The sequence below is a fragment of the Rutidosis leptorrhynchoides genome, chromosome 1 (genome assembly GCF_046630445.1).
Source record: "Rutidosis leptorrhynchoides isolate AG116_Rl617_1_P2 chromosome 1, CSIRO_AGI_Rlap_v1, whole genome shotgun sequence".
NCBI classification, from domain to species: Eukaryota; Viridiplantae; Streptophyta; class Magnoliopsida; order Asterales; family Asteraceae; genus Rutidosis; species Rutidosis leptorrhynchoides.
Window position 1 is genome coordinate 98,244,359 of NC_092333.1, and position 12,837 is coordinate 98,257,195.

The window sequence follows — 12,837 nt, forward strand, 5'->3', positions numbered from 1 at the left end:
AATTGCACTTCTAATTATCGCACTTTTATTATTCGCAATTTCATTATCGTTATTTACTTTAAGTTTTAATTTAAGTCTTTTATTTATTTAATATTTTACATTAGGTTTTAACTGCGACTAAAGTTTTAAAATCGACAAACCGGTCATTAAACGGTAAAAACACCCCTTTATAATAATAATATTACTTATATATATGTTTGTATTTTTATAAAAGTAAACTAATATAGCGTTGAGCTTTGTTTAAAGATTTCCCTGTGGAACGAACCGGACTTACTAAAAACTATACTACTGTACGATTAGGTACACTGCCTATAAGTGTTGTAGCAAGGTTTAAGTATATCCATTCTATAAATAAATAAATATCTTGTGTAAAATTGTATCGTATTTAATAGTATTTCCTGCTAAAATTAATAACTATTTTATATACACCTCGCATAACATCAATACCCTGATGGTGTCTGATAATCAATTCACTGCGCCAATTCCAAATTGGCTAGTGAGGCTAGCTGAACCCCAAGACGCTCGTATGCGTTCTTATTTTAAGGCTGTAGGAATACCTCTTCCGAACCCGGTACAACAAGAACAAGTTGAACCCGCCGCGGTTCCAGCCCCAGAGGTTGTAGGGGAACCTGTAGTTCAACCACCCGGGCCAGCTAATCCTCCACTTAGGGTAAACCTTAAATGATCAAGGGCAGCACACCAAGCTCAACCCGTGAGGATCAGGGAACCTAGTCCAACTAGGATTGAACCAACCCTTTCCATAACACCCGAAGTGAGCAGTGACACTGACACTTCAGAAACAGCATCTGAATCGTCTCCCGAACATTCTCCTAAGAGAACTCGATATATACCTGACGAGATGATTCAGACTCCGCCAACCCAACGAGTAACTAGATCTAGGACTTCGACACCTATCGTCTGCCAAACAGTTACTACTACCGTTGGTGATACGGACCAAGACCTAGAACCAATTAGGTCACCCTCACCCATCTCCGTATCACATCCAATAATAATAGTAAGCCCTACGCTAAATGAAGCGCAAGTTTCAGTAGGCAAGAGATCTAAACGTACGGATGGTAAAAAGGCCACTAAGCTCATCCAATCTAAACAGGACTTAATAATAAATCCTACAAAGCAAGGCGCTTCGGCATCTAAGGAAGTAAAGTCTTCCTCTGCAGTAAAGTCTGCGTTGACTCAATCGATTGAGGAAACTCAATCATTGAAGTCCAGAACGGCCGAAGGGGAGCCGAAAAGTCTTGAAAAGGCACCATGCGTATCGGCTGGAAATCCTCCTGTGCCTCAACGTACAACAGGGTCTCGAGGTCCGGCTTATCTTGATGAGGAAGATCTGCCGCGTCCCATGGAAACGAGTCAACATGACAATCCTTCAGGATATTTATCAGACTTCCAGCAGACTGATCCCTTGATTCATGAAAGTGATTCATTGGATCAAACCACTTCTCTTCCGAATTCTGAATCTCAGGGTCTGGAGGAAGAGTCTTTAACTGAAAGAGATTTACCACCTCATGGTATATTAATGATTTCAGGAGTCGGAGATAGCAATATCTCTGTGAGAGCTAAACCGACGGGTAGTTCTGCTACTTTGTCAGAGTCCCATGAGACCAAAGTCATGGAGGCGGATGCTTCGAAAGAAACTTCGTCGGTGACAACTCCGGTTGTTACCCAACCTCCATCAGAAGGGGATATTACAATCTGACTAGTAGTATGTACAACCCTACATATAAGAATAATACCACACAATCATCTTTACCTGCCCTCACGGCAACTCATACACTTCCATCGATATCGCCTTCAACAGATGCTGCTGATGCTGCTTTTGTTCATGGTTACACTGTTGTTTCACCAACTGGGTCACCTTCTCGGATTTCAAATAGATATGGATTACAGTATCTCTCTGACAATGAAGTGGAGGAGCTCTATCTTTCTGAGTTTGCTAAACGGACTGATCTTGATGAAATTCGCGAGACTATGATGATTTATCTTGAGTAAGCAAGGATAGTGTATCCTTTCTCTCCATGCAAGTCACCTGGACCAATTCACATGCCTGATCATGATGATTTCGATCCCGACAATCTTCATGAGGGGGAGAATAGACAAAGTGGTCATCGGTCCAGTGGTTATGAAGCTGGTACATCTAGTCAACAGAAGAATAAAGATGTTGTTAATATATCTGATTCCGGTAGTGATGAAATTGAGGAAATCCAGTGTGAAAGTTTTCTAGATGAATCAGAAAGTCAGAGAGAGGGTGACTCAGGGATATTAATGATTATGGATACAGCTAATCAATCAGAGAATAAGTCATCTCAAGAGAACAATCAAAACTTTGACAACATTGAAGATATTTTGAAGGGGTCATCAAGTGTCGCCAATGAATTTAATGATCATCAATTTGTTAACTTGATTTCTCCAACTGATGAATTTGGAATTCACTTCAAAAATGAGATTTTCTCTAATGGCAAAGAAGATACTACAACTCCTTCTGATTTGAATGTTCCATTTCAAACTGCAGAGATTGTTCTTGAGTGTGATGCTGATTACCAACTAAGTGAGGATGAAGAGAAAAAGATTCTTCGTTCACCATTCATTAAACAACAAGCGTATAGAATCTATGGTGATTCTTATCTCGTCCTTTCTGCATCAATGAGTGTTCTGGGTGCATGGAAATATCATAAGAAGCCTGAATATCTCAAAGCTTATCTGAGTGTTCGCAATAAATTCAAATTGAAGAATGAAGAGAAACTTCAAATTCAGCGAAATTCAGAGATCAAAAGCATAAATAAGATTTTGATGATTAATAAGGATGAAGTGAAGATGCCATTATTTCAAGTTACAAGAATGGATGATGAGGATTATCAGTTTTCAGAAGCAGATTTTGATAAACTGAAGATGGACGACATTATTTTCATTTACAATTATTTGATTAACTTGAATAAATCTGCAATAATTTATCATGCTACTGCAATGAAGGCAGTCTACAGGTTTATTCTTGATTCGATGAGATGGATGTCTGTTCATGATTTTCAAATGGGTTTGGAATCTGGACACAAAAAGCTCAGAATCAAACCGCCAAATCAAGTGATTGAAGAGCTTAGATATATGTCCTTACTTGAAGTGAGCGACTGTCCATATGGGTTTGTATTTGTCAATTCTCACTATACAAAGATCTTCATCAGAGTCTCAGATTTTAGAAGATACTCAGACGGAACGTTGATGTATGCTTTCAAATACATGAGATGGAGACTGATCAATAACTGCTATTCAACTGAAGATAATGAGATTGTCAAGTACATTCTCACAAGATTGAAAAGTCGTCTCAAAACAAGAGTGAATATATGAAGATATGAGAATCTCAAGGGATTCAAATCTAAAGTTCACTTCAGAGGAACAAAGTTCCTTTAGATGTTTTGGATAGGATTATATTGTAAAGTTCACATTTAACACTAAGGGAGAGATTGTTAGGACCCCGAAGTTGTGTAGTGTTAATGTGAATTAAGCTTAAATGAAGGTTCCATAGAAGAGGGCTATATAAGGAACCTATGTAGACTTAATTAGATAGCCATTATATTGTAACCGAGTTCTAGAAGCTGTGGAATTTAATTTGTACCGATTCTCTCTAGTACCGAGTCTCCTTCTTACATACCGAATCTCATTCTATCTTATCAATTCTCTCAATCTCAACATGATCTGACCTATCACTTACTATTGATGACAAACTTCACTTTGTGGAAGAACCGGTTGAAATTGTGGACCACTCCGTCAAAACGCTAAAACAAAGCCGAATTCCGATTGTCAAAGTCCGTTGGAATGCCAAAAGAGGGCCCGAGTTTACTTGAGAAATACAAGATCAAATGCAAAGAAAGTATCCTCACTTATTCGTAGAGTCGGCAACGCAAGATCCCGAGGAAGAAACAACGACCACTACATCTACTTAAATTTCGGGACGAAATTTCTTTTAAGGAGTAGGTAATGTAACATCCCGTCTTTTTCCCTTTGCTTTCCGTTTAATTATTTTAAAAGTCCGTTATATAATCGTAACATCTTCCGTTAATACGCGTTCTTAAAATATTCCATTTAGGTAATTCACGCACCCGCTCTTAAACTTGAGGGACTAAACTTTCCAAGAGGCCAAACTTGTGACTAGGTCAAATGGTTAACACCATCTCCTCCATTCATTTCATCCTCTTTTTCTTTACTACTTCCGACTTTTCTCTCAAACCTCCAAATCAAAGATTCATCATCTATTTTCAATATAGCAATCAAACATCAAAACAAATTACATATTTGGAATCCTTGCATCTTCCTCTTTAATTCCATACCGATTTCATCAAGTTTGGGTAACTTTCTAAAATGCTAGATTCTTTGTTCTTGATGTTTTTAACTTATAAAAGTGTTAATTAGTGTCTATGGCTCAAGTCTAACATGAATATATGATTTGTATGCTTGTTCTTGTCGTTTTGATGTAACTAGCTTAAACTTGAAATGGGTGTGTTTAATCTTGAGTTTTGGTTGATCATATGTTGTTAGATGTTAAAAGTTCATGTATTAAATGTGTTACTAGCATCACTAGCTTCAATTTGGTATGTAAGTTGACTTGGAAAAGCCTCATTAACATGATTAAGGATTTTATGATTGTTAGTTAGGGTTTGGTGGCCTTAAATGTGATCTTTGATGCATTAAAAGCCTTGCAATGTTGTTTGTAAGTGTTTAGTAGTATTGTATGCGTATTTACCTACGAAACGGCGTATTATATATGTGTATTAAGTTCCCGAATCATCTTATGCATTTTGTGAACTTGAAACCTTGATAATGAACCTTTAATGATCACTTGACGAGAATTCAGTTATTGTAAATGATATTTTTGTGTGATGAAAAGTGTTTAGTTGTATTCCTCGTTAAATTACATTTCCAACGATATAAGATACGTGTTTTGAATGTTTACGGTTTATTAGTTATGGTTGTTTGAAGTTGGATTCGTGCATTAAGTGTTCAAACTGCCCAGATTGCTGAACAGATACATGGAGCGACGCTCCAATACCTTGAGCGGCGCTCCAAACCCGGCTGTCCAAAATTTCACTTTTTTGTTTTATTCTAACTTGTGATGACCCGGGAATTTCTGACCAAATTTAAATCTGAATCTTATTTGATTTCGATACGATAAACAAAATCTATAATGTTGAGTCTCAATACGATAAACAAAATCTATAATGTTGAGTCTCAAAATTTTTGAACTACTTTTATGAATGCATTGACCTTCGACTAGTTCTGACGATTCACGAACATTTGTTTGTAAATAAATATGTATATATATATATTCATAAACGTATGTATATATAATAAATCGAAATCATTAACTACAATTTGAATATTAGAAATTAATATATAAAATAAGATACAAAGTAATTAGGTACAATTTAATATGAACGTATATAAAGATATATAAATTCTGTGTATAATTATTATTATATGCATAATGTAATATATATTAATTGGTACAAAAATTTAATGCCCAATATAAGTTATAGTGTAATGAATATTATATAGTTATAGTACATAATCAATAATAATTAATACATATATGTTAAATTTAAATAAAGTTGCATTGTTATTACTCTTACTATTAATACTAGTGTTTTTAATATTATTCTAAAGATACGAATTTGTTATATATATATATATATATATATATATATATATATATATATATATATATATATATATATATATATATATATATATATATATATATATATATATATATATATATATAAATTATTATAGTATTGTTATTACTAGTATTATTACCATCATTACTAACACTAATATTATTATAATTAGTAATAATACTATTACCTTTAATAAGATTATTGTTATCATTTTATTTTTATGATAATTAAAATATTAATTATCACTTATTAATATTATTTATTAATTTTATAAACTACTGATTAAGGACTAAGCAATATTATCTGAGAACATTTTTTTTATTAGCACATCATTATATTTAATATATTTAATAATTATTTATATATATATAAAACATTAATTATATGTAACTACACATATATATATAATATATATAATATAATTATAATACATATAGAAAAAGAAATATGGAAAACAGTGTACTACCATAAAAGAATCACGGGTGTCATTTTTTTTGTTCGCTTCTCCTTTTAATTTTTTTTTTATATATTACTATCTGATTAAACTTTTTGGTCGACCAAGTCTTGACATAAGACAATCAGCCAATTTAGTGTTTTACAAATTACTGAGTGTATCTTTAATCAATTATCAATTTGTTTTTTTTTTTTTTTACATCGCTAGAACAACACAGCTATTTTTTTTTTCTTTTCATTTTTTGCTCGCACCTCTGTTACTTCGCTTTATTTCCAAAACTTGAATTTGATTTTTATTTCAAAAATTATAAATGCAGGATTATTAGTAATCTCGTACTCGAACTCTCTGCAAATTCTTAAACCTTAATTCGCTTTATCAATCAAGAATTTCTGAGTCAAAGTTTTAACATAAAAGTCAAACCTTATGAACTTGGATCAAATTCGAGTTACTTGTTATGTTTTAAGTAAAATTAAGGATTGAGAAAGTTTTTAGGAAAGAATTAAAACATGTTTCATGTTAAACTTTTGATCTAATATAGCCTCAAGCTCGAATTCATTTTTTTTTTTTTTCTAACCGTCGCTACAGCAGGATACATATATATATATATATATATATATTTTTTTTTTTTGTTGTTTTCATTTAATCAAGAATCTTTTTTTTTTTTTTTATATTTTGGTTACAAGACCTAAACGTTATCATATAATGTTATCTTGATTCATTTGATCCCTGAATGATTTCATGTTGGGTTTGAGAAGAAGAAGAAGCAATGAAACAGAAAAAGGTTAAATAAATTTATAGGGGTAAATAAATCAGAAATGAAAAGATGGAGGAACGGTTTAGAGGTGTTGGTGTAACCGAGGGGTCTCGGGTTCAAGACCCGGCTGAGACTTCTTTTTATCCCGAAATTTTGAGGTAGTTTCCAAGTTTTAAATTGATTATTATTACTATTATTATTATTATTATTATTATTATTATTATTATTATTATTATTATTATTATTATTATTATTATTATTATTATTATTATCATTTGTATTGTTATCATGATTTATATTCTTATTGTTATTTTTACACTTGTCATAAAGGTTATTATTATAGTTATTATTATAGTTATTAATATTATTATTATTACCAATAAGTATTAGAATTATTATTATTATCAAGTATTGTAAAAATTCAATCATTAATATTATGATTACTAATAAAAGTATGATAATACAAATTTTCCTTTATTAGGATTATAAATACAAGTACGAATACTATTATTATTATCACTAAAAATTGTATTATTATTATAATTATTATTATTAGGATTGTTGTAATTATTAATTCTTATTATTATTACTTGTATTGTTATGTTATCATTATGACTTACTAGTAGTATTATTATTATTAATACTAATATCATTATTATTACTAGTACTAGTATTATCACCAAATATTATTATTATAATTAATATTAATATAACTATTACTACTAATATTATAATTAGGGGATTATGAATTGATGCTATAGAAACTTTAATTATTGTTTTAGAAATTAAATATGTAGATTTTATTATTGTTATCAACAGAATGTATTATTAATTAAAATTATCACTAGTAAAAAGATTGTTATAACTATTATTGTTATTATTGAGTATTAGGTATTATTATCAAAACTATTATTTTTCTTTACCATTACTATTAAATTATTCATGTTATTAAAAACTACTATTAATACCATTACGAGGAGATTTATTATAAAAACTATTATTAATATTTTCGTTTATAGAATTAATAACACTATTATCATTATTATTAGTATTATCATTATTATTATTGTTATCACCTAAAGTATTAATTTAGTATTATTAAAATACAACTTTAACAACCAAATGATATTGATATATAAATATAATTAATACATATAAAACAACAAACTTAATATTTTTATGTGCCAAATGAATATATGAAATATATATATTATTAATATAAAAAGGATATATCTAGTAAATTTATATATATATTTATTCAATTACAATTATGTGTAATAATACATATACAAATGATATAGGTTCGTGAATCCGAGGACAACCCTGCATTTGTTCAAATGTCGTCATATGTATTTTTACTACAAAATACAGTACTGTGAGTTTCATTTACCTTTTTACCCTTTATATTTTTGGGCTGAGAATACATGCGCAACTTTTATAACTGTTTTACGAAATAGACACAAGTAATCAAAATTACGTTCTATGGTTGAATGATCGAAACTGAATATGCCCCTTTTTATTAAGTCTGGTAATCTAAGAATTAGGGAACAGACACCCTAATTGACGCGAACCCTAAAGATAGATCTATCGGGCCCAACAAGCCCCATCCAAAGTACCGGATGCTTTAGTACTTCGAAATTTATATCATGTCCGAAGGAGAATCCCGGAATGATGGGGATATTCTTATATGCATATTGTGAATGTCGGTTACCAGGTGTTCAATCCATATGAATGATATTTTGTCTCTATGCATGGGACGTATGTTTATAAGAAATGGAAATATGAAATCTTGTGGTCTATTAAAATTATGAAATGATTATTTATGTTAAACTAATGAACTCACCAACCTTTTGGTTGACACTTGAAAGCATGTTTATTCTCAGGTATGAAAGAAACATTCCGCTGTACAATTGCTCATTTTAGAGGCATTATTTGGAGTCGATCATCGCAATGGGACCAACTGTTGAAGATTTCGTCCAGGTGGATTAGGACGGGTCCTTTCAGTTGGTATCAGAGCGGTGGTCTTAGTGAACCAGGTCTTGCATTGGTATGTCTAACTGATAGTTGTTAGGATGCATTAGTGAGTCTGGACTTCGACCGTGTCTGCATGTCAAAAGTTTTGCTTATCATTTTTGTCAAAAATTATCTGCTTATCATCCTTAGGAAATCACTTACTCATTACTCTTAGTCTAGACACGTTTTACTGCATTGACTGCATGAATAGTGTATAGATAAAATTCATATCTTAGCGTATCTGTTACTGTAGACCTTGTCTGATATCTCTCGTAAATTTCTCCTTAATTTAAGGGATCCTGGTACTATATATATCTATGTAAATTATGCACTAAGAATAGCATCCAGCTATCAATTACTGTCACTAAACTCTTCATATCAAAAATATTTCCTGAAATCGCGTAAGATGGCCTCTACGAATCGACCAAGTTCCTCTGACTCCGAAGACAGCGTGACAGGAACACACCAATCAATCAACTATCGTGATTACTGGAGAAAATGGGGGTGGGTTCGTGACATACTCACTCTATGGAGAAGGGAAGAAGGTACTCCATATCATGAATCGAATCTACCACCTAACCTTGGAGTACTCGACCCGCTCACCGGCGAACCTGTTCGCAACACCGTTTATACCCTTTTTGCCAGAATTTTTCGTCTTGAGACTACCATTAACGGAACTAGAAAAGATATCCAACATCTACCCCAGACTGATAACCAACCAGGGTTAGTAGAAGAAGTTAAAGAACTCCGAGCTCGAGTGTTAACTTTAGAGAGCACGGTACACAGTTTGCAAGCATCAGCAGTATCACCAACACCAGTCACATCACCAACCTTAGCACCAACAGCACTAGTACCACCAACAACAACATCCGCATCACCAGCTTCGACATCTCATTCTGTACCTCGAGTATAATCATCGTTCCACATGACATTCTACACCATTTATCTTCGTTCGACATGATGATTATGTAAACTCTAATGTTTTAGAGATTATATCTACTTGTTCAAACGGTAAATCAAAAGAGTTTAATATCATATTGACTCATTAAATCCATGGTTACATCTGAAGAAAATATATATGTAAGTATATTTTCATAAAGATTGTGATTAAAAATTCTCTTGTACAAACTGTTAATGGTGAAAATATTTTAACGGGTAGGTAATACCCGAGGACTATTTAAATTTCACATTAATAAGTTACATTGTACGTTCTTCAAATCTGTTTCAACAGTCATATACTATCCTACTTACATCCACCGATATACAAATCCGTTCACCACAGAATAACCATATTCATCCAATTACCTATTTGGATTTTGACCTATCAGAATCCAACAAGTGGCATAATGAAGAAATAATGGACACAATAAAAATTGATTAGAAACAGACTAATTAACAATATTAAATTTTATTAAGAAACCACGCTAACAAAATCCTAGCTAACTGTTCCTAGCTAACTGTTAATTCCGTATTACATTTTATTTATCGTAATTTATTTTATCGCAATTTATATTCTCGCAATTTTATTTATTGTCATTAAATTTCTGTTATTTACTTTACGCACTTTATTTATCGTCATTTAATTTCTGTTATTTATTTTACGCACTTTAAATATCGGGACACGTATACAAGGTTTTGACATATCATATCGACACATCTATATATATTATTTGGAATCACCATAGACACTCTATATGCAGTAATGATCGAGTTCTCTATACAGGGTTGAGGTTGATTCTATAATAATATATATACTTTGAGTTGTGATCGAGTCCGAGACATGTACACGGGTCACGATACGTATTAATTAATTCAAATATTATATATTAAACTATATATGAATGATTGCACTGTCAACTGTGGACTATCGACTGTGAACTAATAACATTGGACAATTAAAATGAATTAAAATATTGAATATAACATATGAAACTAAACAATTCTTCAAGTTTGCCACTTGATTTCGTCTTAAACCTCATTTGCATCTTCACGATTACATTCTGCGTTCAAACCTTTCATGATTCTTAAAAACACCTCAATCGATAGGATGAATCAACCGCACTTCATCTACGAAAGGAAAGATTTATGCATATAGTTATGCACCTGAGAAACTCTCGGCAATTGAGTAAAAGTTCAACACGTAGCCGCGTCAGATCCTTTGACATTTATTAACAAAAACAACTTTGCGATCCCTTTTCAAAATTAGCCAATTTTGTCACAGCTCCAACAAGTCAACTTCGACTTTTCGTACGAAACAACCTTATTATAACGTTTATATATACGCGTGCTCTTTTATTGTTACCAGGTAACCTTTCATATTCCATCATATTACCATCAGCGTTTAATCATCTAAAACACAATTCTCCTGAAACCACCTCGGATTAATAACCGATGATTCAGATATCATAGCATTAAATGCAGAGGAAACAGAAAAATGATAGATGGTCTAAACGGACAAAAGTTTGATGATAAAGAAAGGAGTGTTGGGAACGCTCGATAGAAAATTGGGTATTGAAAAACAGATTGAGTTACCCATGAAGGAGACCAAGGACAAATACAAGCACCAAATCCTATATTCAAAGGATTCAGGTAATTCTGGATCCGTTGAAATCTTTAGAGAATATCTTGCTCCGAAGTCATGTTAAAATCTTGCGGAAAAATCTTTCTCCATCAACCGTCGAACTTAGAAATTCCAAAATATCATCATCAATATCTTTGATATTTCTGAGGATATTTTCACAAATATTCTCGTCCGAAATTATATACCTCCTCGTGCTTCCTGTGTATCATTATATTGAAAACATTCAATAGAAATTTAGTACTGAAAAGCGGATTATGCGAAACTATGAAGGGAGCCGTGGACAAATCACAAAGAATAAGTTTGACTTCAAAGAATCCAAATGATCCAATTGTTGATGAAGTCTTTAGCAAATACCTTGCTTCCGAATCTAAACCCTTACGGATAAATCTTCTTCATCATCCATCGATATTAGAAATTTCAAGATATCATCGTATTTTTCATTATAAATATCCTCCATATTTCTGAAGATATTTTCATAAGTATTCTTATCTGAAATCAATAATCTCTTCATGATATCAGTGTTACATCATATAGAAACTGTTAGTTTCTATATTCTGTAAACTTTCGAGCTTAAAATATGAATGTTATTGAAGTAATGTTGGGAACTGATGCATGAATTAGTATAATATAATGACACTTGATCAACGTGATTATATTACAGTAAGTCATGCTGAGTTTCTAAATGGGATATGATGATTTACAGATTATAACGTCATCATGTGCCATGTTACACGACTCTTACATTTTATCTGATATATATAAACATATCAAGAACATATATTCTTGATAGTTCTATTCTCAGTGTTTCAGGTAATTTGACAAAACAAATCGTGCTACTACCTTTCCTTTCTACCTTGTATATTATGATAATTTGAAACTCTATATCTACAAATTTTGGACCATTATTCGCTTGACTTGAAGTCGGGAAGAGAAAACAAAAACATAGAGCTTTGAAATATAAGGGAGAATAAAAAGCCCGATAACAACACATAAATTACAAACCGTGTATATCAATGTTTATTGCAACATAAAGACACGGGAAAATTAAAAACATTATAATCCCGAGGGCGAAGTAGAAGAAAGCAGATTCCTCTGGTGGAAGTTGGAAAATGAGAATGATTGTTGCGATAATAAGGATGAGGACAAGGATCAGAACAGGATTAAGCATTCTCAGATTCCTTTGAATATATGAAACAAGAAGGAAAGTATAGGAATGATGAGAATAATGGAACGGAAGAGTTTAATTTATAATGGAAATATCAGACAGAGTAATCGAAGCAGATCACCGCATTTAATTCGAGAGATCTTAATTTCCTTATTCGCCGAAGAATCAGATCTTAAAGATCTACAA